Raw genomic sequence first — 15,716 nt, forward strand, 5'->3', positions numbered from 1 at the left:
AGGAATTGGCTAAAAGATAGAAAACAAAGAGTAGTCATAAATGGTACATTCTCTAAATGGGCCATAGTCAGCAGTGGGGTGCCGCAGGGATCTGTGCTAGGACCGATTCTTTTTAGTCTCTTTATTAATGACCTTGTGGATGGGATTGATAGTACAGTGTCAGTCTTTGCTGATGACACCAAACTATGTAGAATATTAAAAACTGACCTTGATAGTACAATATTACAAAAAGATCTGGATAAGATGCCAGAATGGGCAGACACTTGGCAAATGAGATTTAAAGGGAACCTGTCAGCAGAAATATCGCCCAAAACCTAAAAGATTCCCCCTCTGCAGCTCCTGGGCTGTATTCTAGAAAGGTCCCTGTTATTATTGTGCCCCATGTGAGACCAAAATAAAGACTTTATAAAGTGGTACCTTTTGTATTCAGATACTGTAAATGTGACACGGGGGCGGGCTTTCTGGCGTCCGTTATTCTGCCTCCTGGTCCTGTATGCCGCCCCCCATCGCTCCTTTCCATAGCTGATGCACCGCCCACTGCTCCAGCCATCCCCGCGCATGCCCAGTGCCAGTCTCACGGGACTTAGCAGTGTGACCGCTGGTGACGTGTGCGCAGGCAAGTGATTATAGGCGGGGCTGTGATTGTTATCAGCAAGTACCCGCCCATAATCTTGTGAGCGCGCAAACCTCACCAGCGGTCACACTGTGCTCAGGGTAGATGCTAGACTGTATGGGCTGCTTCCAGGGATGACGTCCCTTTTGTCACGTGATAGGGGCGTGTTCAAAATACTATCAAAATACTATAAATTTATAAAGTCTTTATTTTGGTCTCACATGAGGCACAATAATAACAGGGACCTTTCTAGAATGCAGCCCAGGAGCTGCAGAGGGGGAATCTTTTAGGTTTTGGGCGAAATGTCTGCTGACAGGTTCCCTTTAATGTTGATAAACGTAAAGTAATGCACCTAGGACGGAGTAATCCTATAGCTGCGTATACATTAAATGGAAGTAACTCGGGACTACAGAACAGGAGAAGGACTTGGGTATCCTCATTACAAATAAGCTGAGCAGCAGCACTCAATGTCAGGCAGCAGCTGCAAAAGCAAACAAGATTCTAGGGTGTATAAAAAGAGAGATTAGATCCCGTGATCCCAACGTATTGTTACCCCTCTATAAATCACTTGTAAGGCCACATCTGGAATATGGGATCCAGTTTGGGCTCCACATTTTAAAAAGGACATTCAGAAGTTAGAGTTAGTTCAAAGGCGGCAACTAGACTACTACAAGGGATGAAGGCCTTCAATATGATGACAGGTTGAAAAAGTTAGATATATTTAGCTTAGAAAAAGACGTCTCAGAGGAGATCTCATTTATATGTATAAATACATGTGTGGTCAATATAAAGGACTGGCACATGACTTATTTCTTCCAAAGACAATACTAAGGACCAGGGGGCGCTCACTGCAAGTGGAAGAAAAGCGATTCCGGAAGCTAAATAGGAAAGGGTTCTTTACAGTTAGAGCAGTTGTCGCGGGCGGGAGGGCGCCGCCACTGATGCGAGCTCGCTAACGCTCGGGTCCGGCGCTGGTGCGGCTGCTGCTGCTCGGTGGCTCGAGCGGTGGGCCGGATCTGGGGACTCGAGCGGCGCTCCTCGCCCGTGAGTGAAAGGGGTGGTTGGTTTGGGGGATTTAGCCCGTGACGCCACCCACGGGTCGTGGTGAAGATGGGCACCACCGCTGCTGGTGACTGAGATCCCGGGAGCGATGGTAGGGAGCAGCTGGGATGTTGTTTTCCCCCTCCGTGGGTAGGGGGTCGGTGGTCCCGGGGCCCGGTGATGATACGGGGAGGCTGGATGGCTAGGGTGCAGGGCTGCAGGGGCAGCGCGGTGTGGTGCCGGATGGCACTGGTGTACTCACTCAGGCAGTCAATGACAGAGTCTCTGGTAAACCAAACGGCTGGATGGACGGGTCCCACAGCCGGCTGCAGTGTCCCTCCCTGGACAGGTGATGGCGGCTGTCTTTCCCTGCACCTTGATGTACTCAGTTGACTACTATGGATCCCCAACGGTAGTCCGCTCCCCGGTGGATGGATGCCGGAGGAGCCCGTTTGCCCGCAGGCGCTGGGCCTTGGGTCTCTAGCCTTAGGCGGTAGCTGTATTCCCTCACGGTGTGGGCGGTTGCCTTCTATCGGGTCTTTGGTTGTTAGGAAACCCCTGGGGTTCCGGTCACATTCGGATTTGACTATTGTCGGCGGCTCCAAGCCTGGTTGGGGTCTGATGGCCCTGCCTGTGTGTGCTGGCTTCGCTTCGCTCCCCGGTCGGTACCGGCGGGCCAATGCCCGACCCCGGTCTTACGGTTCCGAGTTGCTTCACCACTCCTGCAGACGGCCACCACCGTCTGCCAACCTTGCTGTCAGTGCCTGGGCCATAATCCCAGACACCCAAGTGTTTGCTCCTCTCACTTCAAACTCCAACACTCGACTCCCACTTTTCCCGGCTACAGGCCTGTGAACTCCTCGGTGGGTGGGACCAACCGCTTGGCTCCGCCCCACCTGGTGTGGACATCAGACACTGGAGGGAGGCAACAAGGGTTTTTGTTTGGCTGGTGTCCCTGTCTGATGGGGGTGGGGGTGTTTGTGTGTTATCTGTAACGACCTGGCTAGTCCAGGGCGCCACACAGTCAGACTGTGGAATGCACTACCACAAGAGGTAGTAATGGCAGATACTATAACAGCTTTTATATCAGGGCTGGATGATTTCCTCACTACACACAACATTGTTGGTATAAATGACTTAGTGACCAAATGTAGAGCTGGTGGAGGAAGGTTGAACTAGATGGACCTAGGTCTTTTTTCAACCTAAGTAACTGTGTAACTATGTAACTATAATACACCCCAATGAACATGAGAGATATATCTGATCTGTTGCAAAAGGGTGCAGTATTAAAGCCAAAATTCTGGCTCACTACCATGCAATGTCTGAGCTTGACCAAACCAGAATAAATCTAGTAATGAAAATACCATTAGCGGCAGAAGATGTGGGTCTTGGTGAGGACATCTGTCTGTTCCTCAAGTTCTGCTACATATTTGGAAACATTAATTCTAGAATGTGAAATAGGTGCGCAGTGGTATCAGGTCAATGGAAGATCATTATACTGGCGCTTTACAAAGGCTCTGCACTTGTTTCATGACTTGTAAACCCAAATTTCCTTTGGTCCCCACAGTTCCATTGCATAAGAAGGGCTCAAACAGCATTACAGTGTAGCCTCAGATCTTTGTAAGCACTGAATAGCAATGCTCCAAGACTTTAATCTTCAGTCTGCTCTTGGCCTGTGATCTGTAGCGCTGGAGGCAAACCACCCTCAGCCGCCTAGACATCATGTTGTTTTGATGGAGAATAGACCCTGAGACGAGGCGTCCGCTGACACATTTACATTTGATGTGCTGGAGGAACGAGACTTTGAAATGTATATTGATCAAGCTACAGGCAACACAATAAGTAGCATCATCCAGACGTCAACCTCAGCACAAAAATCTGCTCACGGGTAATGATTGCATTATTTCTATCTATGCTTGTTGTGTGTCGTATATAGGGAAATCGCATTGATACTCTATTATTTCATTGCATGTGTTATTGTTGAAAGCAAACAATAACTAGATTATTAACACATAAATGAAACTGCAAATATATGCACTGTATATATATCAATAAGTTTGCAATACATCTTACTCAAGGAAAAGGCATCCTTAATACCGCCTGTAATTTTCCTTTCCCTATCTATACGCTCTGTGAAAATGTTATGAAAATGCCTGAATTCCTATCTAGTTGTCACAGAGTATGTACAAATCGAACAGGGGCTCCTAGGCTGACCCTAAGACTGGGGCCCCTGAGCTGCCCCTTATCTCAAAGGTAGACTTGATGGTAGCTAGGTCTGAGCTCCCAGCATAACCCTGTCTTCTGTCCGAGCACTGATACAACGTCCCCCCCACCCAGAGAGCGGGCCGCAAGCCCAATAACGAAAACCCCACAAATAGACACAGACAAGGGTAAACGTAAACTCGAGCACACGAACACAAACACAAAAGAGGGACAGTATGTGCACTGTGGAGTAAAGCAAAAGAGGTAGGAAATAACTACATAACTGGGGGACTCACACACCACGCAGAACTGCAACTTGTAGATCACCATAGGACAAGATAACCACAGGAACCAAGGAAGCAGAAGCTATATCTGGCACTCAACCCCAGGAATCAGAATTTTATAAAGGGTGAAGGCAGCTGAGGATGGTAATCAGCAACCTGAGCTCCCAGTAGATGATCACAAGCCAGCAGGAATTAACTCCTGCTGTACTGGGGAGCAGTGAAGCCAGAACCAACCAAAGCTCAAGACAGGCTGTGCAACTAAGCGATCCCAGGCAGTTTGTCAGGCTATGCAATGTGAACAGAGTCCAACGCCGCCATGACACCCAGCGAGTGCAACGCTGAACATCGTACGTCTAATATGGTTAGGGATCAGATCACAGTCTCCTATTGGAGCCTATGAAGAGGGGGAAATGGTGATAATAAGAACAATTGCTGTAGTGCTGCTTTAAACACATATTTTAATCCACATTCTGCAGATCAGTGTAATCCAAATGTGATGACGAGAACCCAGGTGTAATAAGACACCAAACCACTGGGTGTTGCCAGGCACACTAGTGTAGTGACTCTGCTGGGTTTGTACACTAGGTGTCGCTAGATGCACCTATATGAGGGGCAGTTATCCAGGGGTCAAAAGCCAGGAGATAACATAAAGAACAAAAGGAGGGAGCAGAGCTGGAGTCAGGGGATGAGCCAGGGTTGGTAAACAGAGAGGTCACATAAGAATAATGGAGCGAGCAGAGCCGCAGTCAGGGAATGAGCCGGGGTCGGTAAACACAGAGGTTACTTAAGTACAACGGAGTGAGCAGAGCTGGAGTCAGGGGATGAGCCGAGGTCAGGGAGTCAGGGAGTCAAGTCAGTAGGTAAGGAGACAGGAGGGGAACAGCAGAACTAGGTAACAAGACAAGATCAGGTCAGACACTTGCGGGAACCAGATATATGCATTGCAAAACAGGAACTATAACTGGCAGCATTCCGGTTGAAACTGCTCCCAGATAAAGTGGAGCAATCACCCGGAACAAGGCTCCAAAGGACAGACCCCTCCCACATCACACAGGACTCCACCGGAAACCGGGGAAAAATATGAGGCCCAGCATAGGCTCTGCAGGAGAACAGAGCATCACGACACCAGTGTAGTTCAATTTTATTTTTCAGTGATAGGACTTTTACTTTACCTAAACTCTGGTCAAGATTGAGTTAAAATGCCCAATGTGTCGAATGCAGTGAATATCCCCAAGACACATTTTGTGCGTGCGTGCTGGAGCTCTAAATTAAAAGGTGTTCACAAGGTTAGTGCAGCACCGCTTTATTACTGAGGCAGCTGGTGTTTGTCAGAGAGGCTACAACTTTTCAAAAGATTCATTAAGTTGCTTTTTGCAGGTTCAAGCTTTGTCTCTGGATAGGTGATTTTGGCAAGCAATATTCCCTCTGTACAGTGTCAGCTGAGCCGTCTATTCCATTAGTGCTTTTATGCCGCTGAGTTTCCTCCAGATGCGTCCAGGCTTTTTCTTTTTTTAAGTGTTACATCTTAAAAGCATAGAATGCCAAATGGCAAAAGATGGCACCTTTCTATTGTCTATATCCGTGCCCAACTCCTCCGGCGTTACAAATGTTATTGTCAGTGGAAATTTAAGCCCCGACTTTAGACTTTTGCTGCTCTGAATCACGGAAGCCATTAAAGCATTGAGTTGACAAGACAAAATTATGGCTACAGGATACGAATACAAAACCGACTATACACATCCAGATATCATTACAGGGAATGCTTGCTCTATTGTGCAATGGGTTTTCCATCAAAACTGTTTTTGCTTATAGTAGTAACAATATTTTGGGCTCGGTTTTTTCTTAATGACCCTATGGCCACCTGGAGACCATTGTCTTCTCTCTGCAATTATAACCCATAATGAGTCTGATATTATGTCACATGGGTGCAACTGGGTTTATAATGAAGCCCCATTCCTCTGTAAAACACCTAAATGCTGTATTGGTATAGAGTATTTCATAATACTCACCTATCGGTCGCGCTGTGGTGGATTTGAGTCAGATGGGCGTCTCCGTTGTCCGGTGCCGGCACCGCCTCTTTCGACCATCTTCGTCCTCCTTCTTCTGTAGCCGGGGTGCATGACGCGTCTACGTCATCCACACTCGCCGGTATTGAGGTCCTTCCCAGGTGCACTTTAATCTGCCGTGAGCGGGGCAGATCAAAGTATTGTAGTGCGCCTACGCGGGATCGGTGAGTGTGTATGATGTAGACGCATCAGGCACACATGCTACAGAAGGAGAACGAAGATTGCCGAAAGAGGAGGCGCCGGCCCTGGACAACAGAGACACCCATATGGCCCAACTCCACTGCAGTGCGATTGTTAGGTGAGTATTATAAAGTGTTTTTTATGTTCTACACAGCATCCTGGGCTCTTATATACAGCATGTTACAATGCTGTATATAAGACCCAGGTGGTGGTGGCCGCAGCTTATATGCCGAAAAACCGGTGACAGCTTCCCTTTAAAGTGGTTAAAACGAACCTATCACTAGGTTTTTCCAATATAAACTATAGTCACCATCTGTAATGCCTCTTTAATACAAGTCTAGCAACCTATATACAGTGATTTGCAAAAGTATTCACCCCCTATGGCTTTTTACCTATTTTGTTAAATTACAACCTGTGTTTAAATATTTTTGGAATCTGATTTGTGTGTGATGCACCTGTATTACTCTAAGTTGGGGAAATTAAGTGAGAAAAATATAGGCTAAAATTAAATATATGGGATAAAATAAATAAAAATTGCCATACACATATGTATTCATCACTTTTGCTAAGAAGCTCTTCAAAATTCTGGTGCAAGCAATTACCTTCAGAAGTTACGAACTTAGTGAAAAGAAGTCCCCCTGTGTGCATCCTAAGTCTACCGGGGTCTGTCAGTATATAGATAATTTTCCTAAAAGGCCATAGAGGCTGCAACACCATTAACAAGAGGCACCACTAACCAAACAACACCATGAAGACCAGGGAGATCTCCAAACAACACCAAGAACACCAGGGATATCTCCAAACAACATGATGAAGACCAAAGAGATCTCCAAACAAGACCATGAAGACCAAGAATATCTCCAAACAACATTATGAAGACCAAGGAGATCTCCAAACAATACCATGAAGACCAGGGAGATCTCCAAACAAGACTATGAAAACCAGGGAGCTCTCCAAACAACAACATGAAGAGGGAGATCTCCAAACAACATCATGAAGACCAAGGAGATCTCCAAACAAGTCAAAGACAAAGTGAGAAGTACTAGTCAAGGTTTGGTTCTAGAAATATCCCAATATCTGATGATCCCTCGAAGCACCATCAAATCCATTATCATCATCAAATGGAACGAACATGGTACCACAACAAACCTGCCGAGAGAGGACCGGCCATCAAAACTCCCAACCTGGGTAAGGAGTGCATTAATCAAAGAGGCATCACTGCGACCAATGGTAGCCCTGAAGGATCTACAGAGTTCTCAAGCAGAGATCGGAGTATCTGTCCATATGGCCACAATAAGCCGTACACTCCATAGAGCTGGCCTCTATAAAAGAGTGGCCTGAAAAAAAGCCTTTACTTACAGCCAAAAATTGGAAGGCTCGTTTTGATTTTGCCAAAAGACATGTGGGAGACTCCCCAAATGTATGAAGGAAGGTGCTATGGCCAGATGAAACCAAAATGTAACTTTTTGGCCACCAATGTAAACGCTATGTCAGGTGCCAAACCAACACAGCCCATCACCCCAAGAATACCATCCCCACAGTGAAACATGGTGATGGCAGTATCATGCTGTGGGGATGTTTTTCGGTAACATGGACAAGGAAAATGGTCAGAGTCAAGGGGCAGATGAATGGTACGAAATATAAGGATATTCTTGAGCAAAACCTGTTTCAATCTGTCAGTGATTTGAGTCTGGGATGGAGGTTCACCTTCCAACAAGACAATGACTCAAAGAATATTGCTAAAGCAATAATTGAGTGGTTTAAGGGGAAACACTTAAATGTATTGGAACGGCCGACTCACAGCCCAGACCTTAATCCAATTGAGAATATGTGGTCAGATTTGAAAGTTGCTATTCACTAGAAGAAACTATTTAACTTTAAGGAGCTGGATCAGTTTTGCCTTGAGGAATGGGCAGAAATCCCATTGGCAAGATATGGAAAGCTCATAGAGACTTGAACAAAGCAACTGGCAGCTGTGCAGCCAGGCTGTAGAAATTATCCAGAGATAGGGCTAGGTGGGTGTATGACAGCATATGTTGCAGGGGATCCACCACATGTACGTAACATGCGTCTCTGGATATTTCTACAGTTTGGATCCAAATACATAGATATCCTTGACAAAGCTCTAGACAAAGTCAAAACGTCGAATTGGATATTTTTGTGGTGCCGAATTGGATTAAAATATTCTCACTTTTTGCAGCATGTATGAATCCAATTGGTCTTATTTGGTGCTCAGGTTATTCTCTGTAACCTAGAGGAAGACCTCTTAACATTTTTATTCCCATTAAGACTGGGATTCATACACTAGTAAAGCCTTTGTACTATATGCAAGGCCTGCCAAAAATGAGCAGTAGGTACTCAAATGCACCCTGAAAGACACATAAAGGACGGCCTCAGAAAACTTTTTTTTACCATTAAGGACTGGGATGCCTACAGTCATGGCCAAAAGTTTTGAGAATGCTACAAATATTAATTTTTACAAAGTCTACTGCTTAAGTTTTTCTAATGGCAATTTGCATATACTCCAGAATGTCATAAAGAGTGATCAGCTTAACAGCAATTACTTGCAAAGTCAATATTGGCTAAGAAAATGAACTTTAACCCCCCAAAACACATTTCAACATCATTGCATTCCTGCCTTAAAAGGAGCAGCTAACATTGTTTTAGTGATTGTTCCATTAACACAGGTGGGGGTGTTGATGAGGACAGGGCTGGCGATCAATCAGTCATGATTAAGTAAGAATGACACCACTGGACACTTTAAAAGGAGGCTGGTGCTTGGTTTCATTGTTTCTCTTTAGTTACCATGGTTATCTCTAAAGAAACACGTGCAGCTATCATTGCTCTGCACAAAAATGGCCTAACAGGGAAGCGTATCGCAGCTACAAAGATTGCACCTCAGTCACCAATCTATCGCATCATCAAGAACTTCAAGGAGAGAGCTTCCATTGTTGCCAAAAAGGCTCCTGGGCACCCAAGAAGGACCAGCAAACGCCAGGACCGTATCTTAAAACTGTTTCAGCTGTGGGATCGGACTACCAGCAGTGGCGAGCTAGCTCAGCAATGGCAGCAGGCTGGTGTGAGTGCTTCTGCATGCACTGTGAGATGGAGACTCTTTGAGCAAGGCCTGGTTTCAAGGAGGGCAGCAAAGAAGCCACTTCTCTCCAGAAAAAACATCATGGACCGACTGATATTCTGCAAAAGGTACAGGGAGTGGACTGCTGAGGACTGGGGTAAAGTCATTTTCTCAGATGAATCCCCTTTTCGATTGTTTGGGACATCTGGAAAACCGCTTATTAGGAGAAGAAGAGGTGAGCGCTACCACCAGTCTTGTCTCATGCCAACTGTTAAGCATCCTGAAACCATTCATGTGTGGGGTTGCTTCTCAGCCAAGGGAATCGGCTCACTCACAGTCTTGCCTAAAAACACAGCCATGAATGAAGAATGGTACCAGAATGTCCTCCAAGAGCAACTTCTCCCAACTGTCCAAGAGCAGTTTGGCGCCCAACAATGCCTTTTCCAGCATGATGGAGTGCCTTGCCATAAAGCAAAGGCTAAACTAAACTAAACAAAACTAAATGGCTCATGGAACAAAACATAGAGATTTTGGGTCCATGGCCTGGAAACTCCCCAGATCTTAATCCCATTGAGAACTTGTGGGCAATCATCAAGAGACGGGTGGACAAACAAAAAACAACAAATTCTGGCAAAATGCAAGCATTGCTTGCTGTAAGAATGGACAGCTATCAGTCAGGATTTGCTCCAGAAGTTGATTGAGAGCATGCCAGGGAGAATTTCAGAGGTCCTGAAGAAGAAGGGTCAACACTGGAAATATTGACTTGCTGCATTAACTCATTCTGTCAATAGAACCTTTTGGTACTCATAATATGATTGCAATTATATTTCTGTATGTGATGTAAACATCAGACAAACACAATTAAAAACCAGAGGGCAACAGATCATGTGAAAATAAAATTTTGGTGTCATTCTCAAAACTTTTGTCCATGACTGTAGATTGGTAAAGTGTACCCATTTGGTCCTGTGGGTGGTTGTATATTTTGCAGCAAAGACTGGTATTTTTAGAGAATAGAATAATTTGAATTAGCCCCGAAAAGGACTTTTGGGTTAAAGTAGCAGCAGCAAGGAATTTAAGGCAATACTCACTACCTACATGCCTCTAATACACTATCCCTTCTCCAGCAGCTCTCCCTACACTAAATGCAGCTAAGAGTGATATTATTAGAGAAGAGAATATATTTGAATTAGCCATAAAAAAAGACTTTTGGGTTAACTTAGCAGCAGCATGGAATGTGAGGCAATATTTACTGCTTAGATGCCTGTAACGCTATTCCTTCCTGACCAGCTCTCCCTACACTAATAGGACTTTTGGTTTAACGTAGCAGCAACAAAGAATCTAAGGTAATGATCACACTTTCCCTTCTCCAACAGCTCTCCCTACACTAATTGCAGCTAAGAGTGGTATTATTAGAGAATAAAATAAATTTGATTTTGCCCTGAATAGGAGTTTTGGGTTAACGTAGTGTGAGACTGTGACCGGGGTTGTCTATGACGGCCGGTACGTCTCGCCCCGGTTGTGCTCCCTCCATGTATAGAAAGCAACTCCACTCCAGGGTTAATGCTGTTTCCCTGCAGGCTGATAGGAGGGTTAAAAGGAAACAGGAACATGGGCGTGGGTCCCTAGTGTGAGGGAGTGAACACAACTCCCTGAGTTTCTGTCAGAGAAAGACATGTGTGCTGTTTTGGACTTTTGTTTGGGCAATAAACCATGTGCTGTGACCATTGGTGCCTGGATCCCGTGTCTTCTGCCGCGCAGCCGACCACGCTACCTCACAGATGGTGGAGAACGCGGGCATGCCAGCCTGGTGAGGTGTAGCATCCATCCCTGGTGACCCAACAGCGCATGTCCTGGATTCGAGCGGCTATACTACAGCCCAAACCCGGCGACGCCATGGAGGACATACTAAAGCAGCTGGCTCAGGCTAATGCACAGCATCAACAGGCTAATGCACAGCAACAACAGACCAATGCACACCTGCTCCGGTCGTTGGATCGTCAGCAGCAATCCTTGCAATTGCAGGAACAAAGGCACCAAGAACAGATGGTTCTCCTGGCCAAGTCGATCTGTGCCGGACCGGCAGCAACAACCCCGGGACCGGGTGACGACGGCAGCATCCGAAAAACGGTGAGACAAGCGTTGCAAAAGATGACCCCGGGGGATGATGTGGAAGCGTTCGTGGCGGTGTTTGAGCGGGTGGCCGAGCGGGAAAAGCTGCTGACTCCCCAGTGGGCTGAGGTATTGTCGCCCTATCTGACGGGGGAGCCCCAAAAAGCGTATCTGGACCTCTGTACCGAGGACGCCATAGAATATGAGACCCTGAAGCCGAAATACTTGCTCGGTTGGGGGTGAATACCTATGTACGGGCTCAGCGGGTAAATCAGTGGTTCTATGAGGAAGTCAAACCCGTACGCTCCCAGGCCTATGACTTGTTGCATCTGGTAAAGAAGTGGTTGCAGCCTGACACTCTGAGCCCAGCGCAAATGGTGGAAAGGGTAGTGGTTGATCGCTTTGTGCGCACTTTACCCGTCACCATTCAACGGTGGGTAGGACAGGGCGACCCAAGTACCCTGGACCAATTAGTGTGCCTGGTGGAGCGGCATGTGGCTACACAGGACTTGATACGGGACACTGAGACTTTGCATGCCGCCCGTCGGTCCAGCCCCTCCAAGCCTCGGGCCAAGGACCCACCGCGGACACCGGTGCGGGAGTCCGCTACCGTCCAGACTGAGGCCGCGCCCGCCGTCCCTGAGGTCCGGAAGGTTATGTACCCTAAACGACAACTCGTCAAGGGGGTTTCCTTCCCTATTAGATGTTGGCGGTGCCGGCGGGTGGGACATATGGAAGCCCAGTGTCCACTCACCACGGAGCCCATGGATTGTGGGGTTACCCGGCGGGGTTCAATGTATGCTCAGGCAGTGTGTACCGCGGACCTTGTCTCCCCGGAGACTGAGCCCCACTTGTGCCATATACAGGTGAATGGATGTCCGGTTACAGGCTTGTTGGATTCCGGAAGCTTAGTGACCCTTGTGCGATCAACCCTAAGGGCTGAAGTAAAGGCCGCAGGACGTACCGTGGGGGTGGTTTGCATACATGGGGACCGCCGAGACTATCCCACGGGGATTGTCACCATCACAGCACCCTGCGGTCAGGTGCAACATGAGGTGGGACTTATTAACACTCTTCCCTATGACGTGATCCTAGGAAGGGATCTGCCGTATTTTTGGACTCTATGGAAGGGGCCTCCTAAGTCCCCTCAGGTATTGGACAGTCCGGGACCTGAGCCCGACAATCCCGAATCCGGGACGCCTGCCGTAGGGGTCCCCATGATAGGGACAGAATGTGAACCCGATAGGTCGCCTCTAGAGGTATTGGCAGGAGAGGCTGAGATGGTCGAGCCCATCCCGGAGTTGGAGGCGTCCCCGGATACGTTTGGGACAGCCCAACTCCAGGACCCTACATTAATACATGCCCGGAGTCGGGTGACAGTGGTTGATGGGGTGGCACAGCTGCCCGGTGCCCAGGTAAGGTACCCCCATTTCACTCTTAAGCAGGATTTACTCTACCGGGTAGATGAAATACGGGGCGTGGGGGTAGAGCAGTTGGTGGTGCCCCAGCCATATCGCCGGCGGGTCCTCGACTTAGCTCATAAACACCTGATGAGTGGCCACCTAGGGGTCAAGAAAACGCAGGAGCGAATATTGCAAAGGTTCTATTGGCCCAGGGTCTTTGGGGAGGTAAAACAGTTCTGCGAAACCTGCCCGGAGTGTCAGCTTACCGCACCCCTGGCCCACTTTCGCAGTCCGTTGGTATCGTTACCCATTATAGAAGTCCCTTTTGAACGGATAGGGATGGATCTGGTGGGGCCCCTCGTAAAGTCCGCTCGAGGGCACCAACACATCCTAGTGATCGTTGACTATGCCACCCGGTATCCAGAGGCGATACCTCTCAGACATACTGCGGCGAAGCTTATAGCTCGGGAGTTGTTTGCTGTGTTCTGCTGGGTGGGGTTGCCCAAGGAGATCCTTACGGATCAGGGGACCCCATTCATGTCTAAAGTGACCAAAGAGCTATGCCGGCTACTCCAGATCAAGCAGTTGCGTACGTCTGTGCATCATCCTCAAACGGACGGTTTAGTGGAGCGATTCAATAAAACCCTGAAAACCATGCTCAAAAGGGTGATTTCCAAAGACGGGAAAGACTGGGATATGATGCTTCCCTATTAGATGTTTGCCATCCGAGAGGTGCCACAGGCATCCACGGGGTTTTCGCCTTTTGAGTTGTTATACGGGCGACATCCCCGGGGATTGTTGGACCTGGCAAAGGAAACATGGGAGCAGGAGCCCACCCCCCATAAAAGTGTGATTGAACACATTTTAGGAATGCAGAACCGCATAAGCGCGGTCATGCCAATTGTGAAGGAGCATTTACAGGAGGCTCAGGCCGCGCAAAGCGGCCGCTACAATAGACAAGCCACCGTGCGGACCTTTAAATCCGGGGATTGGGTGTTGGTATTGATCCCCACGATGGAGAGTAAATTCCTGGCTCAGTGGCAAGGCCCCTACGAGATAAAGGAAAGAATCGGGGTGGTCAACTATAAGGTATTGCAGCCCGGTAGGCGGAAACCTGAACAAATATACCATGTCAACCTGTTAAAACCTTGGCAGGAACGGGAAAGCCTGATGGTTTATTTTTCCCCCATCTCCCTCCTCTTCAGGTCGTTCAAACCCGGCTCCAGCGACCTCCGGAGAGGACGAACCGGAAGTAAGGATTGGAGAAGCCCTCACCAAGCAACAGAGGCGAGAGGCCAGACAGCTGGTTCAGCAGAACCCCGATGTCTTCTCCGAGCTGCCTGGTAGGACCAGTCTGATACGACATGACATTGTCACCGAGCCTCACCTGAAGGTACGCCTGAAGCCATACCGGGTACCGGAGGCTCGAAGACAAGCCATATCAGAGGAAGTGAAGACAATGCTACGCCTGGGGGTCATCGAAAAATCCCGGAGTGAATGGGCTAGTCCCATTGTCCTAATACCAAAACCCGATGGCTCCTTAAGGTTCTGCAATGACTTTAGGAGATTGAACGAAATATCCAAGTTCGATCTCTACCCCATGCCCCGGGTGGATGAGCTGATTGATAGGCTGGGACAGGTGCGATATTTCACCACGCTCGACCTGTTCAAGGGGTACTGGCAGGTGCCACTGACGGAGTCCGCCAAGGAGAAAACCGCTTTTGTTACGCCGGAAGGTCTCTTCCACTATGTTGTCTTGCCTTTTGGGTTACATGGCGCTCCGGCCACGTTCCAGAGGTTGATGGACTTGGTGCTGGAACCCCACCAGGCGTATGCATCAGCGTACCTTGATGACATCATTATTTACAGCTCTGAGTGGCAGACCCACTTGGAACAGGTACAAGCGGTGGTGAACGCGCTCCGAACAGCCAGATTGACAGCCAATCCCAAGAAATGTGCATTGGGGCTCACGGAAGCCCGCTACTTGGGCTACGTAATAGGCCAAGGAGTGATTAAGCCCCAAATTAACAAAGTTGAGGCGATCCAGAAGTGGCCTAGACCCCTGACCACGAAGCCCCCTTGACGGACCTTCTCAAAGGCAAGAAGTCCGTCATGGTGCGCTGGACTCCGCAGGCCGAGGATTCCTTCCGGGCCCTGAAGGGGGTCCTGTGCGGACAGCCCGTTCTTGTCAACCCTGATTTCCGGAAGGAGTTCGTAGTACAGACTGACGCCTCTGAGGTCGGCCTGGGGGCAGTGCTGTCTCAGGTGGTTCAGGGGGAGGAACACCCCGTCCCCTTCTTAAGTAGGAAGCTCACCCCTCCCGAGCGGAATTATAGCGTAGTGGAGAAGGAGTGCCTGGCGATCAAGTGGGCCTTGGAGTCCTTACGCTATTACCTGCTGGGACGACAGTTTCGCTTGGTGACTGATCACTCTCCGCTGGTCTGGATGAGGTCCGTCAAGGAACGGAATGCTCGGGTTACCCGGTGGTTCCTTTCTCTGCAGAACTTCTGGTTTACGGTTGAACACCGGGCCGGTAGGTTGCAGGGCAACGCCGATGCCTTGTCCCGGGGCCCGTGTTTGATGGCGGGAGTTCAACCCCGCACGCTTGAACTGAGGGGGGGGGGTATGTGAGACTGTGACCGGGGTTGTCTATGACGGCCGGTACGTCTCGCCCCGGTTGTGCTCCCTTCATGTATAGAAAGCAACTCCACTCCAGGGTTAATGCTGTTTCCCTGCAGGCTG

General features: G+C 48.4%; 1 long non-coding RNA gene across 1 annotated transcript in view; it reads left to right on the forward strand.

Annotated features, from left to right (window-relative positions):
- The first annotated feature begins 3,371 nt into the window (after positions 1-3,371).
- LOC142290724 (uncharacterized) overlaps positions 3,372-15,716 on the forward strand; it is a 69,589-nt gene continuing 57,244 nt past the window's right edge. The window contains exon 1 of the long non-coding RNA XR_012750369.1: positions 3,372-3,542. This is a non-coding gene — a long non-coding RNA (uncharacterized LOC142290724). The remainder of the gene's footprint in view (positions 3,543-15,716) is intronic.

This window comes from Anomaloglossus baeobatrachus, chromosome 2, assembly GCF_048569485.1.
Source record: "Anomaloglossus baeobatrachus isolate aAnoBae1 chromosome 2, aAnoBae1.hap1, whole genome shotgun sequence".
NCBI classification, from domain to species: domain Eukaryota; kingdom Metazoa; phylum Chordata; class Amphibia; order Anura; family Aromobatidae; genus Anomaloglossus; species Anomaloglossus baeobatrachus.